The sequence below is a fragment of the Triticum aestivum genome, chromosome 3B (assembly GCF_018294505.1).
Source record: "Triticum aestivum cultivar Chinese Spring chromosome 3B, IWGSC CS RefSeq v2.1, whole genome shotgun sequence".
Lineage (NCBI taxonomy): Eukaryota > Viridiplantae > Streptophyta > Magnoliopsida > Poales > Poaceae > Triticum > Triticum aestivum.
In genome coordinates, this window is record NC_057801.1 from 464326000 (window position 1) to 464344635 (window position 18636).

An 18636-nucleotide genomic window follows, 5' to 3' on the forward strand; every position below is an offset into this window, starting at 1 on the left:
GATTGTCAGTGGTCTTTGTCACCTTTGATTTCTTGTTGGGCTTTGCCATAGCTCTGTGATTAGAGAACAAAGATGAGGTTAGCACAACAACTGAATATATGATTGAAAGCAGAGATTAAATGTTCTTACCCAGGCACAGTCTTGAAGACTTGGACGTGAGTCCCCGTTGAGTCGCCAGAGGAGGAATGAGATGTTCCCTGATAATTTGAATTGGAAGGATTAAGAGGTTGTCAAAAAAGACCGGCCTTGAGATAAGTTAAGTCAGAATTTGTTAAGACCTCTAGACGACGCTTGTGGGGAGCTGGGGTGTTTGGTAAGCCGGAGGAAAGGATCTCGCTTCCGCTGTTCCGGGTTGTGCGGCGAGCTTCATGTTGCTGCTTCTTCAAAATAAAGTTGGGATCCAAATAAGCCAAAGGATGAGTAAACCTTACTTTCTAGCTTGCTTGGCGAGTTTTCTATTTTGGTAGAGATTCTGAGCCGAAGGAAAGAACAGTTACCTCTTCATCACCCGCACGGCTGGCTTCCGCTTCATCTTGATAATAGTCATCATCAATGAGATGTACAAAAAATGAGCCAAGAGAATCAAGTTCTACCTATGACTCATCATCATCACCATCGTCATCCAAGTTCAGTAACTCGGAGGGGTCGTTCTTCTTCTTGGCAGGTTTTTTGGTAACCTTGGTCTTGGTCCGGGTCTGCTTGGCCAGCTTATCCTGCAGCTTCCTCTTCCAGAAAGGAGAACCGGCCTGACAAGGTCAGATGATCATAAGTGGACAGTGTTAATGAAAACATGATTCAGACTGGAAACATGGTGTGCAACACTTATAGCTGGCGGCTGGTTCAAGGTGTAGTAAGGACTAAGTCTGGTTTTACTGCATTCTGTCCAGCTTTCATTCAACAAACCCTTGGTTGCTTCATTGACTTCTGCATCAGATAATTCGATTTTGTAGTGGCGTTGGGGATCTTCCAAGTTGCTGGTGTACTCGCACATTAAGCCGGGGCGGTGGCTTAAGGGCAGGATCCTCTAGGAGACCCATCACCGAACAAGGTCGACGCCGGTTAAGCCAGTAGCCATGAATGCTCTGATCTTTGAAAAAATGGACGCATACTTGGCCTGTTCCTTCGTGTTGATCCACTTTGGAAGCTGATGTGTGTTGCTGAGCCAGTATTCACGATAACCCGACAGGGGATTCTCACCCTTTGGAGATGTATCTTGGCAATAGAACCAAGTCTGGTTCCAGTCCTTGGGGTGACTGGGCGGCTTAGCATATGGGAAGGTGGTCTCTTTTCGTTTCTGAATTGAAACTCCACCTAGTTCCAAGCTGGGCCCGTCGGTGAACTCTGTCTGCCGGTTCAAATAATAAAATTCCCTGAACAGTTCGACAGTGGGCTCCTCTTGAAGATAAGCTTCACAAAAGACTTGGAAGTTCCAAATATCGGAGACAGAATTGGGCTTAATGTCTTGAGGATGAAGTTGGAAGAATTGTAGCACATCTTGAAAGAATTTTGAGCCGGGCGGGGTAAACCCCCGGATCATATGATCAGTAAAAACAATTACTTCTCCTTCCTTGGTCTCAGGAGGATTTTTGGTGCCTGGGACCCTCCAATGAATGTCATCTTTCTTCGCTAAGATGCCAGTTTCAACAAAAAAAATTCAAATCTTCCTCGGTGACCTAGGATGATGCCCAGTACCATGCAGTGAATGTCTTAGTCATTGTTGATGATGATCTGAAAAGAAAATTTTGCCGGTTTAAGATTATGTTGTAAAGACAACCATTGGTTCAAGGGTAAGAACTATAAACATGCAGTGTGTTAAGCCAGAGGATAGTGTTGGAGTTATGCAATGCAATCTATTGGCAGCTTAAGAGGGGACTAATGGTACTTGGCGGGTTATGGCTTATGAGTTAAGCCGCCTATGCAGCTATCAATTTTTAGATCGATACATGAAGAATTGCTAAGTGTTGGACAAATAATTTTCACAGATCGGTGCTATAATTTTGGATCTACATCAGTTGATATAAACAAGAAAAATTCTAAACCTAAGTGGCGGCAGCAGGAAAGGTCATGTGCTCAGATGAGATCTCTTATGCAGGGGAGTCGTTCAAATATCAAAAATGAGTGCTAAAACTGATCCCGCGCAAGATGAGCACTAAACTCAGATCAAAACTACAGAAGATAGGGAAGAACAAAGAGGAACGGAGATGAACTCTGAAGAACTCGAGCAAACCCTAATGCAGATCTATGGTGAGGAAAGAGGAAGGCTTACTGGGGCTGTTGGATAGCGGAGGTGCGCTGAGGAGCTCTGGTACGGTCAGGTTGATGCAGCGGCTGAGGTTGAGGCAGTAGACGAAGGTCGACAGCGGCGGCGGAGCTCGGGCGCTTGAGGCATTGTGAGGAAGAGGACAAAGATGAGGAAGCAAGGGGGAAATGAAAAGGACCCTTGTCCCTATTTATAAGGCAGCGGATGGATGGCATGCGCGGGATCGAGGAGGCTGAAAAAATGGTTATGTGACAGCGCAGATGCCTCGATTCTCAGGAGGTTCATTAAAAGTGAAGATATGATGAGATTTGGGCCTCATGTGATATTAATGCGAGATGATGTCACGGCGGGTTAACACAATTATGAGAGCTGACGTCATGGCGGGTTATAAGATTTCATATGAATTGACAGTGAAGTATATTTTGTAAGTCAAGTGTTGAAGATTGATATGAACAAGTTCACACCAACCTGGGGCCTAATGTTGGGGATATGACTATTGGGTATGACCCGCCCAGGAGGGGCCGGGTCATACCACTGGTGGTTCATAATGAGAAGGCCCAAGAGGATGCTGAAGATGGCGGTTCATGAAGTAAGCTTACTGAAGGCCCAAGACCAGGAGGAGACTTGAGGCCCACGGGCACAAACCGCCATATGTTTAACTTGTATGATAAGGAAAGTTTAGTTCTGTCACCGAGCTGGACACGTTGTGTATGAGCCGGCAGGGACTCTATAAGCCACTAGGCATCAGCCTATGTATATAAAGGGGTGACCCGGCGGCGGGTTAAGGCAAGAAACAACAAGTCGAGAACTTGGTCAAGCGTATTTCCTCCCTGGTAATCGAAACCCAAGCAATAGAACCTAAAGCAGGAGTAGGACTTTACCTCATTGCGAGGGGCCAAACCTGGGTAAACTCTCTGTGTCATTTATCCCGGTTTAGCCCCTTCAAGCTAACTATGTTGCGATGGCTCCACACCTAAGTCCTCATGCTAGGGCATCTGCCATGATAATTCCACAACAAAAACGGTCTCTTGTGATAAGCAAAGCGTTCTTGAGGGTAGACGGGAATTTCATCATATCACTTTCATCGTGTTGGCTTGATTCGTGTTTGCTACTTTGATAATTTGATATGCGGATGGATCGGTGCTTAGGTGTTGTTCTTACTTGAAAAAACCTCCTACTTATGATTAACCCCCTCGCAAGCATCCGCAACTATGAGAAAAGTATTAAGATAAAATCTAACCATAGCTTTAAACTTTTGGATCCAAATTGGTCCCTTACGAAGTAGCTCGTAAACTAGGGTTTTAGCTTCTGTCACTCAAGCGACCCATCATCTAATAACTACTTCACAATGCATTCCCTTAGTCCCAAGTATGGTGAAGTGTCATGTAGTCGACGTTCACATGACACCACTTAGGAAATCACATCATACATATCATCAAAATATCACACACATATCAAGTTCACATGATTACTTGCAACATAACTTCTCCCGTGACCACAAGAACAAAAGTAACTACTCACAAATAATAATCATGCTCAAGTTCAGAGGGATATTAAATAGCATAATGGATCTGAACATATAATCTTCCACCAAATAAACCATATAGTAATCAACTACAAGATGTAATCAACACTAGTGGTCACCCGCAAGCACCAAACTAAGGTTCCGGTACAAACATTGAACATAAGAGATGAACTAGGGTTTGACAGGAGATGGTGCTGTTGAAGATGTTGATGGAGATTCCCCTCCCAAAGATTGGAGAGTTGTTGGTGATGACGATGATGATGATGATTTCCCCCACCGGGAGGAAAGCTCCCCCGGTAGAATCGCTCCGCCGAAGGGCAAAACTGCTCCTGCCCAAGTTCCGCCTCGAGACGGCGGTGCTTCGTCCCGAAAGTCCTCTCCTTTTTTCTAGGTCAAAATGACTTATATACCAGAAGATGGGAACCGGAGGTGGGCGGAGGAGGGCACAACCCACCAGGGCGCGCCTGGGCTCCCTGGCACGCCTAGGTGGGTTGTGCCCACCTGGTGGGCCCCATCTGGTAGTTATTTGCTCCAGTATTTCTTAAATATTCCATAAAAAATCTCCGTGAAGTTTCTGCTTATTTGGAGATGTGCAGAATAGGTAACTCTAATGTAGCTTTTCCAGGTCCAGAATTCCAGCTACCGGTATTCCCCCTCTTTATGTAAACCTTGCATATGAGAGAAAAGGCATTAGAATTACTCCCAAAAGCAATATTATGCATAAAAACATTATAAATAACAGTAGGAAAACATGATGCAAAATGGATGTATCAGACGCGTGTTGATGCCCGGGTAAGGAGGTCATGGCATTCCTCCTCAATAACTTTGCCCACCTTCTTGGCACACCTTTGAGCCACTCCAGGGCCTTGGTAAAAAAGTCGAGGTAGCCTGCGTCATTGGGCATGAGGGGGCTGGATATGTCCTCCTTGCAGATGGAGCCCCGAGCGCAGTGAGCCCGCAGCTCAAGGTCTTGGAACATCTTGGAATGCGCATGCTTCCGCCCCCGAGCCTGGTTCGCTTCATTCATGGTCCGCTCCACAAGGGATGTGACGTTTGCCACTTGCTGCTAGAGCGATGCCAGCTCGGTCTCAAGGATGGTTTTGGCTTTCCGTGCAGCCTTTCACCACCCTTCCGCTTTAGTCAGCACTTCCTTGACGTCGTCTATCTCGTGTTGTAGCTCTTTGTGTCGAGCGCTAAAATGGGTTTCTTGCAGATTTAGTTTTTGGTTGAGCTCCTTGGGGAGTGCTAGGAGGGCACTCTCGGTTTTCTCGTTGGCGTCTGCTTGGATCTTCGCTTCCTTGGTCGCCAGGGATGCCTTGGCTTTTTCCACGCGTTGCGTAAGGGAAGCTTGAGCGGTAGACACCTGGTGGTCCAGCACCTCCAACCGCTCGCGCTCCAGACTTTGCTCAGATGATGTTAACATGAGTTCCTGCTCGAGGGCCTTGTGGTCTGCCTTACACATCGCCAGTCCTTCATCGCAGGCGGAGAGGGTGTCTCTCCGTTCCTGGATTTGCCGCTCCAGGATGGCATTCGAGGCCAGGAGCTCCTGTTTGCGAGCCTCTGTGGCTTCACGTCGTCGGTCTGCTACCTCAGCCTCTAGGAAAGCATGCTCACTGGCCTCCTTCACCTCGGCGATCGATTTCTCGCCCTCGAGCGGGCGCCCTCATGCTGGAGATGGCTTAGCTTGACGGAGATTTCAAGTTGATGCCACCCGCGCGCCAGGCGCAGTCGCTCCTCAGCCAGACATGCTTCAACATCCTGGAGCTCCGCCCTGAGCTGGTTCAGCGTGCCCACTGTGTTCTGCAGGAGGCCGGGTCGGATCAGGGTTCGGTAGTTCATGAGCACCAAGGGCCAATCTGGGTTGGACCCCTCACCCTCGCCCGTCGTCAAGGCCTGGGAAGCCCCAGCCACACCCATTGAGGGTTGGGGGCTGGCCGACGCCCCTTCCGCCCCTCCTGGGCAAGGTGATGAACCCGGCAAGCTTGGGGCTCTGTCAGAGGTGGCTAGGCTCTCAGGATCGCCCCACCGTTGGCCTGAACGGGTGCGGTTGCCAATGATTCCTCCTTCATCATCTCGGCGTCCGCCGCGGCCATAGGTTCTCCGGAGGCCGAGGAGTGGTCACCTGAGGGCGCCTCCAGAGAGGTCGCTAGCACTCTTTGGCGCGCGGGCCCATCTTCGGTGGCCGAGGAATGTTCAATCACTCTGCACACCGCACCCCGGCGAGTAGTGGCGGAGGTGCCTCTCGCCCGGGCATGGCTTCGGTGACTCGGTGGTGCATGTCCTTCCCGCATTCCATGGCCTCGGCAAGGGACGAGAAAACATTTGTTGCGCTCGGGGGCTCCTTTATCTTTTTGCTCGAGGAGGACCTGCATAGAGGAAAGGCTTAGACACCCTAGTCGTGTTGAAACAAGTAGGGTGAGGGCAAAGCACTTACTCATCCCTAGCGACCCACTTTCTTTTCTTCAGCGCCCTTTGCAGTGCGTCGGTGCCACTCTCGATCCAAGGCTTCCTCTCGAGGTCCGTTCTGGGAAATGGTCGCGTAGCCTTGGCGTTAGCTCCCGTCTCCCTTGTGAGGTGAACCTGGGGGTCACCCTTGGTGCCTCTCTTGGGGGTGTACTGCCCGGAAACTGTTGTCCTGGGGCTCTTCACGCCCCACGTCGCACCGGGCATGGTGACGGCGGCCTCGGGCAGAGCGGTGCTGCCAGTGCTCGAGGGTGTGGGGATTAGTTGATGACCGGCCTGTTGGGGCAGGCCGCCTGTCGGTGTCAAAACCGGCAGATCTCGGGTAGGGGGTCCCGAACTGTGCATCTAGGCGGATGGTAACAGGAGACAAGGGACATGATGTTTTTAACCAGGTTCGGGCCCTGTCGATGGAGCTAAAACCCTACTCCTGCTTGATTAATATTGATGATATGGGTAGTACAAGAGTAGATCTACCACGAGATCAGAGAGGCTAAACCCTAGAAGCTAGCCTATGGTATGATTGTTGTTCGTCCTATGGACTAAAACCCTCTGGTTTATATAGACACCAGAGAGGGCTAGGGTTACACAGAGTCGGTTACAATAAGAGGAGATCTACATATCCGTATTGCCAAGCTTGCCTTCCACGCCAAGGAAAGTCCCATCCGGACACGGGACGAAGTCTTCAATCTTGTATCTTCATAGTCCAGGAGTCCGGCCAAAGGTTATAGTCCGGTCATCCGGACACCCCCTAATCCAGGACTCCCTCAGTAGCCCCTGAACCAGGCTTCAATAACGACGAGTCCTGCACGCAGATTGTCTTCGGCATTGCAAGGCGGGTTCCTCCTCCGAATACTTTATAGAAGATTTTGAACACAAGGATAGTGTCCGGCTCTACAAAATAAGTTTCACATACCACCATAGAGAGAATAATATTGGCACAAATCTAATCTGCTGACGTATTCCGTAGCGTGACATCACGCCAAGGCCAAGCCTTTATTCGAATCATTTCACCGTCCCACCTCAGCGCGTTTAGCGAGGTGGTTTCCTTGGCACGTCTTGTCGAAGCAGAGATCGTGTCCCCTTATCCTGGGATTCTCATCAATACGGGCGTGGGTAACCCAACCGTGCCATTAATCACGGCGCTTGGGAGATAAGCGAGTTTTACCAGGCTGGTGGGGGCACATAGTTTTGCCCGCCCATATAAGGGGATAAGGATCCACCTTTTCCATCTACGCCTTCTTCCTCCTTCGCTTATCCCTTTCCGCGCACTCGAGCTCCAGCGCCAAGTCCGCATTTCCCACCTCAACCTTCTCCAGCCATGTCCAGAGCGGGAGGCAAGTGGATGGCCTCCTCCATCACGGAGGGGCACATCAAAAAGTTGAGGAAAGTCGGATACTTGTCCAATGACATCGCGCACCGGCTTCCAGACGAGGGGCAGCTCATCCCCACCCCCAGGCCCCATGAGAGGGTGGTGTTCCTCCCCCATTTCCTCCGCGGACTGGGCTTTCCACTCCACCCATTTGTCCGGGGGCTCATGTTCTACTACGGCCTGGATTTCCACGATCTGTCCCTGAACTTCATCCTCAACATCTCGGTGTTTATCTCGAGTGCGAGGCCTTCCTCTGCATCAAGCCCCACTTTGGCTTATGGGTGAAGACCTTCAATGTCAAGCCGAAGGTAGTGGGCGGCCAGCAAGCGGAGTGCGGAGGCGCCATGGTGGGCAAGATGCCCAATGTTATATGGCCCGAGGGCTCCTTCATGGAAACCATCAAAGGGTAGCAATCGGGGTGGTTCTACATCACCGAGCCGTGTGATCCTGAATGGGCAGCGGCCCCCGAATTCCAATCTGGCATCCCCACACGGCTCACCTCCTAGAAAGAGAAGGGCCTGTCGTGGGGTAATTCGGGAGAGCTGACCGGACTCCAAACCTGCGTCCAAAACCTAGTGGACAGGAAGGTTAAACTTGTCAACGTAGTCCAGGTCATGCTCTTCCGCCGGATCCTCCTGTGTCAACGACGGGCTTTTAACTTGTGGGAGTTTGACCCGGCCTAGCACCAAACTTTGTCCAGGCTCTTTGACACAACGCACGAGGATGCCTGGAAGGTGCTATTCAAGGGCGCCGAGATTCCCCCTCCCATTACCGAGGATCGCGGATTCTGCGCGAAGCGCCAAGCCAGCATAGTAAGCTTGTTTTACCCCTTATGGGACACTTGTTTTTCATAGTTTGACTCTATGCGGGATCTAAGCTCCCGTTCCTTTGACAAGACTGGCAGAAGAAGACCGTACAGATCGACTGTCTGGCTCCTTTACCCGAAGGCCCAATAGATGCCCGCTTGGCGAAGCTGCTGGCCCCGGCACCTTACATGGTGCTGGAGAAGAAGGCCAAGAAGAAGGCCACGGGAACTCAAAAGAGTTCCCGGCGCCCGGTGGTGTCGGATTCATCATCCGGTGACTCCAAAGCGCACTCCTCCCACGATGACAAGGAGGAGGAAGAAGAGGCCTCTCCCCCTCCAGGGGGGAGGAAAGAAAAGGAAGGCCGCCCCAACTAGGGGGGGCGGAGGGTCCAAGAAGGGAAGGACCCTTCCTCCGGACTACTCCACCGACACCGACGACGGTGAAGAGGAGTGGCCATCCAGGGCCAAGCCCCTGGCAAAATCGTAAGTATCCGGATACCAGACTAACTCATGGTGTTCCTTTATTGCACAGTATCTTCTGACACCGAATATAATCATGCAGTCCGCCCAAGGCCCGGCTCGATGTTTCGTCGAGCGGCTCCCTGGATTCGTAGGATGTGAATAGTGTTTCTCTCCTGACTGCTACCTCCCCTCGCCCTACGGATGACGCCGAGGTGGAGTCCCAAAAGGGGCAAAGCCAGGAGGAGGTGGTCCTGGAGGCGCCACAAGGCGACCTCCCGGACTCCAGGTGCAAAGGGGATAAAACCCCAAAGGGATCTAAGTCCAGCACTGGGACGAACACCGCACCGGAACCTTCAGTGGTTCCGGAGTCCGACAAGCGGCCCCCAAGTAAGAAGGGCAAGCCTACGATGCCGGTGACCTCCGTCCAACCGGAGGCACCGGATAATTTGCTAGAGGTTCTTAACGGCACCTCCATCGACGAGGAGCACCGCACTATTACGAGTGCGGTAATGCAGAAGGTTCAGTCCGCCAAGAGTGGGCTGACGGAAGCCTGCCAGCCTTCTAACAGGCTTTGAGGTATGTATTTAAGATATGTAAAAATATTACCACATAGACAGTAGCCCCTGATGCTCGGTTTGGTGTTCGGAAAGAAAAGTCGAACTGAGGATCTAAAAGATATAAGCAGGAGTCTAACATAAGTATGTCAATATGGGAATGCAGGTGCGCTGCTGACCTCTGCCGCACTGACTGCGGAGGTCGATGCATTGAAGCAGAGCCTCGAGCGGTCCGAGAACAAGCTCGGCCTTGCCAAGAAGCAGCTTGAGGACAAGGAAGGTAAGTAATACCTTATGTAAGTATATAAAAAGATCTTGTTGCAAATAATGACAGGACCAACGTGAGTATTACAGGGGCCACAACCGAGGTGGCGACCCTGAAGGAAGCGTTGTCCAAGGCTGAAGACAATGCGGCCGTGGAGCGTACCGAGCGAGAAAAGCAGGAGGCGCGACTGGCGGAGGTACAGCAAGAGCTCCACGCTCTCGTGAAAAAACACGAGAGTTTGGAGCTTGACTCAAAGACTCGAGAGTCCGAGCTCGCCTCGGCCCTTGAGAGCGCCAAATCTGCCAAGGCCGAAGCCCAAAAAGCCCTCCAGGAAATTGAGGCGATTTAGAAGATAGCGGCGGGTAAGGCATTCTTTATGCAAAGCAAGCACGTGAAAGTGAATTACTTGTTACTTACCCGAGTCCGGAGCTCTCCAGGAGCATTCACAGATCTGCCCCGCAATGTGTCCGACGCTGCCGCATTCTACCGAGCCAAGGAAGGGAGCTCAACGGAGAAGGTGTTCTGGTCCCAGTATGTTGAGGCCGGACACCCGGTGCCCTTGAGCAATCAGTTGAAGCAGCTGGTCGAGCTCCATAAGGTAGCCGAACAGGCCATGAAGGGCCTTATAGTCCGGCTATGGCTTAGGGAGGTCATGCTTGGGAGCTACTTTGGGCTGGTGACGCGGCTAGCGGATGCATGTCCACGGCTTGAAGTCATCAAGCGCTCCGTATGCATCGAAGGCGCCCGTAGGGCCCTTGCCCGTGTTAAAGTGCACTGGGGCAAGATGGATGCTGAGAAGCTGGTGACGGATGGGCCACCGGAGGGCAAGGAGCATCGCAAGCCCGAGATGTATTATGAGGGCATCCTGAAGGGTGCCCGCCTTGTGGCGGGTGAGTGTTCCAAGGATGTAATTTTTGAGTAAACTCGCTCGTGTTATCCTGTGCGCTGAAAACTTGTTCATATGCGCTAAGCAACACTTTTTGAATTTAAAATATTACCTTCTGTGCGGCCATTTATTAAATCTGAGAGATGGCGAGTCGTCGGCTTCTACCCCCATACCACGAGTGTTGGGGTGTTCGGGATAAACCTGAGTGCTCTTGTTCCCATTCTTGGGTCCGTCGAGGGAGGTGCTCAGCACAACGAACAAGGCAATCGGACTATAATGCTTTATCACTCTCACTTAGCCATAGAATTCTATAATTTTAAGTTTTGGCGAAGCCCCTAGTATTCGGAAGGCCGAGTTCGGGGCGCTATCCACGCCTAGGCCGGACAAAGCCAGCTCCTCGCTCTAAGCGGCATAAGTCTTTAGGGACTCGAAACCTCTCGAACAGCGACCGGCTCTCGCCCTATCATGACGGTTAGTTTTAGCTTTCTCTACTGAGGTGCTTAACCTATCTCAATCAGGGCACAATCGCAGTAGTTCTCCCAGCGCTACCTTATCCGATATAGGAACATAAGGTACCAAAACATGGGAGCCGGGCAAACCCAACTATTGACCCAAGACAAGATTCGGAGCCGATGCATATAATGCTATAAGTTCGGGGTGCCGCACTCGTGAGAGTGTTCGGACTTCTCACACCATATTCTAGGGTACTTAAGCCCCGGGTGTATTGTCCGTACCAAAGTGTACGGTTTCATAATGTCATAACTGAACATATAAACAGTGAATTCAATAATGGACAAGAACTATGTATTGTTTATTAAAAGGCTGATGTGAAAGCAGAACGATACAAATAGTGCGATAAGCAAGAGATGGGATTATTTGACATGTCCCCCTCCAGGGGCAAGCTGCGAGACTTTATGTAAGACAGGTATTTAGCTCGTTATAGAGACCACCTGGATATTCGACGTAGCTTGCTGCCTCCCTGGCTGTTGCATCGTGTGTTCGGCGATTGTACTGCCGGACAGGCCTTCCAGAGAGTGGAGTCCTGAAAGTAAGAAAAAAGAAATGACAAAATCGGGAGCCCCTAGTGCGGTTGAGCCGCATTTTGGGCGTGCCGTGGTTGTGCCCCTCCCCTTATGCCCATGGTATTTCCAGAGCGTAATTATGTACGTGTAGTACTGGTTTCGCAATTTCGCGAGGGCTGGGGTTGGGGCCGCACTGCTATGCTTGCTCGGAATGTGCCAGGCGGTCTTGTTGTAGGTTACTCCAGGCACGCTTGACGATGTCCGGATGTTTAATAGCCGGACTGGAGAATTGCCTTGAGAGGCTACTTTGTACTTCCACCGCGAGGGCCGCCATATGTTCCTCTGTTCGGAGAGAGTGTTCGGTGTTTCCATTGACCGTAATGACTCCTCGAGGGCCTGGCATCTTGAGCTTGAGGTATGCGTAGTGCGGCACCGCATTGAACTTTGCAAATGCGGTTCGTCCGAGCAGTGCGTGATAGCCACTGCGGAACGGGACTATGTCGAAGATTAACTCCTTACTTCGGAAATTATCCGGTGATCCGAAAACCACTTCGAGTGTAACTGAGCCTGTACAGTTGGCCTCTACACCTGGTATGATGCCTTTAAAGGTCATCTTTGTGGGTTTAATCCTTGAGGGATCTATGCCCAGTTTTTGCACTATATCCTGATAAAGCAGGTTCAGGCTGCTGCCGCCGTCCATAAGGACTCTAGTGAGGTGAAATCCGTCAATGATTGGGTCTAGAACCAATGCGGCGAATCCGCCGTGGCGGATGCTAGTGGGGTGGTCCCTTCGATCAAAAGTGATCGGGCAGGAGGACCACGGGTTGAACTTTGGGGCGACTGACTCCAATGCATATACGTCCCTGAGTGCGCGCTTCCGCTCCCTTTTGGGGATGTGGGTTGCGTATATCATGTTCACCGTCCGCACTTGTGGGGGAAAGCCCTTCTGTCCCCTATTGTTCGGCGGCCGGGGCTCCTCCTCGTCATCGCTATGCAGCCCCTTGTCTCTGTTTTTGGCACTTAACTTGCCTGCTTGCTTGAACACCCAACAATCCCTGTTGGTGTGATTGGCTGGTTTTTCAGGGGTGCCGTATATCTGGCACGAGCGATCGAGTGTTCGGTCCAAACTGGATGGGCCAGGAGTATTTCTTTTGAATGGCTTTTTTCGCTGACCGGGTTTAGAGCCTCAGAATCTGGCATTAACTGCCGTATCCTCAGCATTGTCACCATTAATGCGGCGCTTGTGCTTGTTGCGACGCGACCTGCCATTGTTGTCCTTGGTATCCGAATTACCAGGGATCTTGGTCATGCTATTGCTACGAGCTAGCCAGTTGTCTTCTCCCACGCAAAAGCAGGTCATGAGTGTTGTGAGGGCTGCCATGGATTTCGGCTTTTCCTGTCCTAGGTGCCGGGCAAGCCATTCATCACGGATGTTATGTTTGAAGGCTGTGAGGGCCTCTACGTCCGGACAGTCGACTTTGATTTTTCTTGGTTAGGAACCGTCTCCGGAATTGTCTGGCCGATTCCTCTGGCTACTGAATTATGTGGCTTAGGTCATCGGCGTCTCGTGGTCGCACATAGGTGCCCTAGAAATTGTTGAGGAATGCGGCTTCCAGGTCCGCCCAGCAACCAATTGACTCTGCTAGCAAGCTATTAAGCCAACGCCGAGCTGGTCCTTTAAGCTTGAGTGGGAGGTATTTGATAGCGTGTAGATCATCACTGCGGGCCATGTGGATATGAAGGAGATAATCCTCGATCCATACCGCAGGATCTGGTGTGCCATCGTATGATTCGATGTTTACGGGCTTAAAACCCTCGGGGATTTGATGATCCATTACTTCATCTGTGAAGCATAGTGGGTGTGTGGCGCCTCTGTACTGGGCTATATCACGACGTAGCTCAAATGAGCTTTGTCTGCTGTGTTCGGCCTGGCCGTATTTGCCATATCCGGCATGACGGTTATTGTCACGTGTCGTGGGGCGGCCACGCGATCCGTAGATCGATCTTGTTTGCCTTTCCTTGTCCTCCAATATGTCTCGCAGGTCTGGCGCATTTCCCCGTGCCTTGGTATTTTTTGAGCGACGCCGGGGTGCGGCTTGAGTGGATGGCCGAGAGGCCTCTCTGTCGCAGCCACGAGGTGGTCGGCCGGCTGCGTCGTGCGCTGGTGATGTAGGTTTAGGTGCTTCCTCCTCTAATCGGGGTAGCAGCCTGCGCTTTGGGAAGCTCTTGGACGGGCGTTCGAGTTCGTACTCTTCAGCCGCAAGGACTTCAGTCCATCTGTCGGCTAGCAAGTCTTGGTCAGCTCTAAGCTGCTGCTGTTTTTTCTTGAGGCTGCTCGCTGTGGCCATAAGCCTGCGTTTGAAACGCTCTTGTTTGACGGGATCCTCAGGCACGACAAATTCTTCGTCGTCGAGGCTTGCCTCGTCTTCGGAGGGAGGCATGTAATTATCGTCCTCTACCTCTCTGTATGCCGCTCTCTCATGAGGGCTGGCTTCTCCATCCTCTTGTGCTGAATCCTGCTGGAGGGGGTTGTCTTCGGCACTGTCCGGGCTGTTATTATCTCCCGTGCCGGAATCGCCGTTTTTGCTTTGGCGGGATTTAGAGAAGCACCGCTAACGCTGGCGCTTATGCTGCTTCTTGGAGGGGTCATCCTCCATTGTACCATCGTCATTCCCTTCTTTTGGGGTGTCCACCATGTATATGTCGTATGACAAGGTGGCCTTCCAGTGCCCTATAGGCGCTGGTTCTTGGTCGTCTCCTGCATCGGTGTCCATACTGTCGATGTCTTCGGAGTCGAAGTCGAGCATGTCGGTTAAATCATCGATAGTGGCTACGAAGTGGGTGGTGGGTGGGCTTTGAATTTCTTCGTCGTCCGCATCCCAACCTTGCTGACCATAGTCCAGCCAGGGCTCTCCTGATAAAAAGAGAGACTTTAGTGAATTAAGAATGTCTCCGAAGGGCGAGTGCTGAAAGATGTCTGTGGCGGCGAACACCGTGATCGGCGCCCAATCGGGTTCGATCGGCAGGGGCGCGGAAGGTTCAGAGTCCGGAGAGGAGTCCGGCACCTTGGAGTCACGAGCTTCGCAAAGGACAAGGCTGGTGTTCGGCTCGCCCGCCGTAGAGATTGCAGCCCCCGAGGCGGTGTCCAACCACCCGTCCTCGATTGGCGCAGTCGGTTCCGAGCTAAGGGTCGGAGCGGGCACTGGGGCGGCCTATTGGGCACTGTTTGACGGCAGAGCTAGATCATGCCCATCGTGACAGTGCGGTGTGCTCGGCTGTGGCTCGAACCCGTCGAAGATCAAGTCTCCACGGATGTTAGCCGTGTAGTTCAGACTTCCAAATCTGACCTGATGGCCAGGGGCGTAGCTTTCGATCTGCTCCAGATGGCCAAGCGAATTGGCCCGCAGTGCAAAGCCGCCGAATACGAAGATCTGTCCGGGGAGAAAAGTCTCACCCTGGACCGCATCGTTGTCGATGATCGGAGGAGCCATCGGGCCTAAAGATGACGACACAGAGGAACTCTCAATGAAAGCACCAATTTCAGTGTCAAAACCAGCGGATCTCGGGTAGGGGGTCCCGAACTATGCGTCTAGGCGGATGGTAACAGGAGACAAGGGACACGATGTTTTTACCCAGGTTCGGGCCCTCTCGATGGAGGTAAAACCCTACTCCTGCTTGATTAATATTGATGATATGGGTAGTACAAGAGTAGATCTACCACGAGATTAGAGAGGCTAAACCCTAGAAGCTAGCCTATGGTATGATTGTTGTTCGTCCTATGGACTAAACCCTCCGGTTTATATAGACACCGGAGAGGGCTAGGGTTACACAGAGTCGGTTACAATGGGAGGAGATCTACATATCCGTATCGCCAAGCTTGCCTTCCACGCCAAGGAAAGTCCCATCCGGACACGGGACGAAGTCTTCAATCTTGTATCTTCATAGTCCAGGAGTCCGGCCAAAGGTTATAGTCCGGTCATCCGGACACCCCCTAATACAGGACTCCCTCAGTAGTGCAAGAGCACGGCGTTGAAGAAATCTGAGAACGATGGTAGTAGGCTGGAAAAGAGTGCGGGAAGGTAAATGGCGATGGTAGTGGCGTCCAACTCAGCAACGGTTGCGAGGCTGACCAGATTTTGGTCCTTCCCCACTCATTGGAAGTAGCCGCGGTCATCAGGAGGACCTTACTAAGCCCCTCAGCGTTGAGCATCGTGGATCGGCCCAGGGCAAGCTCCAGTGCCGCTTGCCTATCCGTCTCCGCCACTACCCTGCTCGTCCTGCCTGGGGGCACCATGGTGATACAATGAAACCGAGGGCGGCGGAGGCCCGATGAAGGAAGGCCAATCTTGCATGGGAAGGAAGGCATCGGAGGACGGGCATGTACATGAAGGTAATGATGGACGCACAACCTGCGCGGGCAGGCTTTATGTCAGCCCGGGCAGTTTCCGAGGCATTGTGGGAGAAGTGGAGGAGCCCAGTACCGTCATGCACCACGCGTCAAGTCTGGCCCGCAAGCGGTTGGGGCCCACACCGTTTCACCCCCCTACCCCTCGCAATAGGCGAGGTCGTGCATGCCGTGGGCCTGGGGGCTACTGTCAAGCTTGTGGGGTTGGGGGTACATAGGCCCGTCTGCCTGTGGCCCAGTGTGTAGCACATGTCTTGGGGCCGGCAGCTGGCCCACCACCCGGCTTCCCGGGGAGGACCCTCGCGAGGCGCACATCACCAATCGCCGCCAGGAGCCACGCGAGGCCCTCCCACGAGGCGTTTTCCCGAGGCTGCCTCCTGAGGCCCCTCACAGGGGCAACCAAGTCAAGGGCCATTCAGCAGAGTCGCGCGGCCCTGCGTCTTCACGTGTGCGACACGCGCGGTGACGTGCGATGCCAGAGGTCGTGCAAACACGCGTGAATGTGGTGGCTTTCCTCTTTTGTGCTAAGGGAGCAAGGCCTCTCACCGGTTCCAAAGCAATCCCCAAAGGTTGTCGGTTCGGTGCAAGAGGATCATGACGATGGCGCACCAGGATGAAGGTCATCAGCGACCCCACCAGCGCGTCATGGACGACAGCTTTGCAAGCGAAGACCGCCTTTGTCAGGATAGACTGCGCCCCTATCCTCCTTCATACTGACCATTGTGGCAACCTTTCCCGTGAATATTTTTTGGGGGAAGAGGACCAAGGCAAGTATAAAAGAGGGCAGGGTGCCACCGTAGGAGGGGGGGTCAATTATGGGCTCCCCAGGCCATTGTATTCTCATTTCCTCACGAGAGCAATCCAACCACAAAGCAGGAGTAGGGTTTTACACCGCAAGGTGGCCCGAACCTAGGCAATTGTCATGTCCATTTTTCTTTTCCTCTAGTTCGAGCTCGCTAGAGAGTCATCGTGAAGTTGAGAGGCAGAGTAGGGCGATAGCAGTGAGCACACCCTAGAGTTCGATCCTCTTGGGTCCCCGGAGCCCTGATTGCGATAGTTACCAACTCCAAGTATGTAATTGAAGCAGACGAGTTGGTGTAGATCGTAATTGGAGTCCCTCCACTCGTCGATGAATTATCCCATGAACCGCCCTCGAACGATCCCTCGAATCGGAAACCGAAAACACAACCTCTCTAATTGCAAGTGTACGATCTTCACATCTGACAGCACTTCACCATCCAGAACAAGTAGCCATAGGACAAATATAGGAGAATATTAGAGCCACTCGAGGCCTCTAATTATGAGGATTAGAGGAACTAGAACTAGCTCTAATTATCTCAATTAGAACTAGTAGTATTGGGCTAGAGGAGAGACCTAAAACTTGTATATCAAATAGCACCAATACCTCAAGTTCCTCTACGGGGAGGGGAAGAGGGGGTGCCACACAAGAGGAGGATTTACCCCCTTTTGTCGGCCCTAGGGGGAGGAGGATTCATCCCTCGAGTCCAATTCGGCCTCCTCAAGAGGGAAAGGGGGCGCCTCCCCTACATGGGCCCTTGTGGCCCATGTTGCTTTCCACCGTTTGACGTTTTTAGGCCCGTTGATATATAATTAATTATAAAAGCCCTCTAACAATTACTAGGGCCTTTTTACATAATTTAACATCATTGAAAACATTTTCCACCTTATATTAATTATCAGGAATACCCGATATTGCCCGATAAACTACGAAGCTCTTCCGGTCCCCGAAATGCTTCCGGTTCCTCTCGGAACTATTCTGAATATTAACGAAATTATTTTAGAAATAAATCCTCGATTATCTCATCCTACTAATGCTTAGAAGATTGTGATTACCTTAAGCTTGTGACTATATAGGTTTGATAAATCGTATACATGAAACCCTTCTTCAATGACCGATAGTGGAACCGTGGACGTCCATATCGATCCCTATGATTACACAAATGATATTCAAGTGAACCTTTGGTTAGCATGTGATGTTCCCTTTGCTTCCTGATACTTTACAAAACCCAAGGTGAGATATATTGGTAGCCTCTTGAGTCATACACATGCTCATTGTACTGGTCCCTTTGTTGTCGGTTTTGTTCTTCTTATTCGTTGTCGTGTTCCGGCATCTCCGTGATGAAGTCACCTGTGTCTGGCCTGACAATGATGGATGTTGTCGCACCGAGAGGGCCCTAAGAATATCTCTCCATCATCGGAGGAGCAAATTCCACTCTCGAGCTATCGTGTCCCCTGTCAAACTTTGCGATGAACATGTAAGTTGTCATTATGATCACCAAGTTACTAATGACGTTTGAGCAACCGCAGAGCTCATCGTATGGCAAGAAGTGACTATGATACTCTCATGGTCGGAGGAACTAAAATCACAAGTTAATACTCCATGTTATAATAACTGACTCATGACGATATTATCTCAAAGTATAACAAATAAGATTTGGGTCGATTCAATATGACCATTTGCTAACGCCATACTCTAAATGTTGTTTTGAGACTGTCGTTACACTTAACTATGTATCAAGATCCGGAAAACTTGATCACCAACAACACATGAGCTAGTCTTAGAGGCGAGACTAGGAATGTTATTTTGTCGTTTATCGTT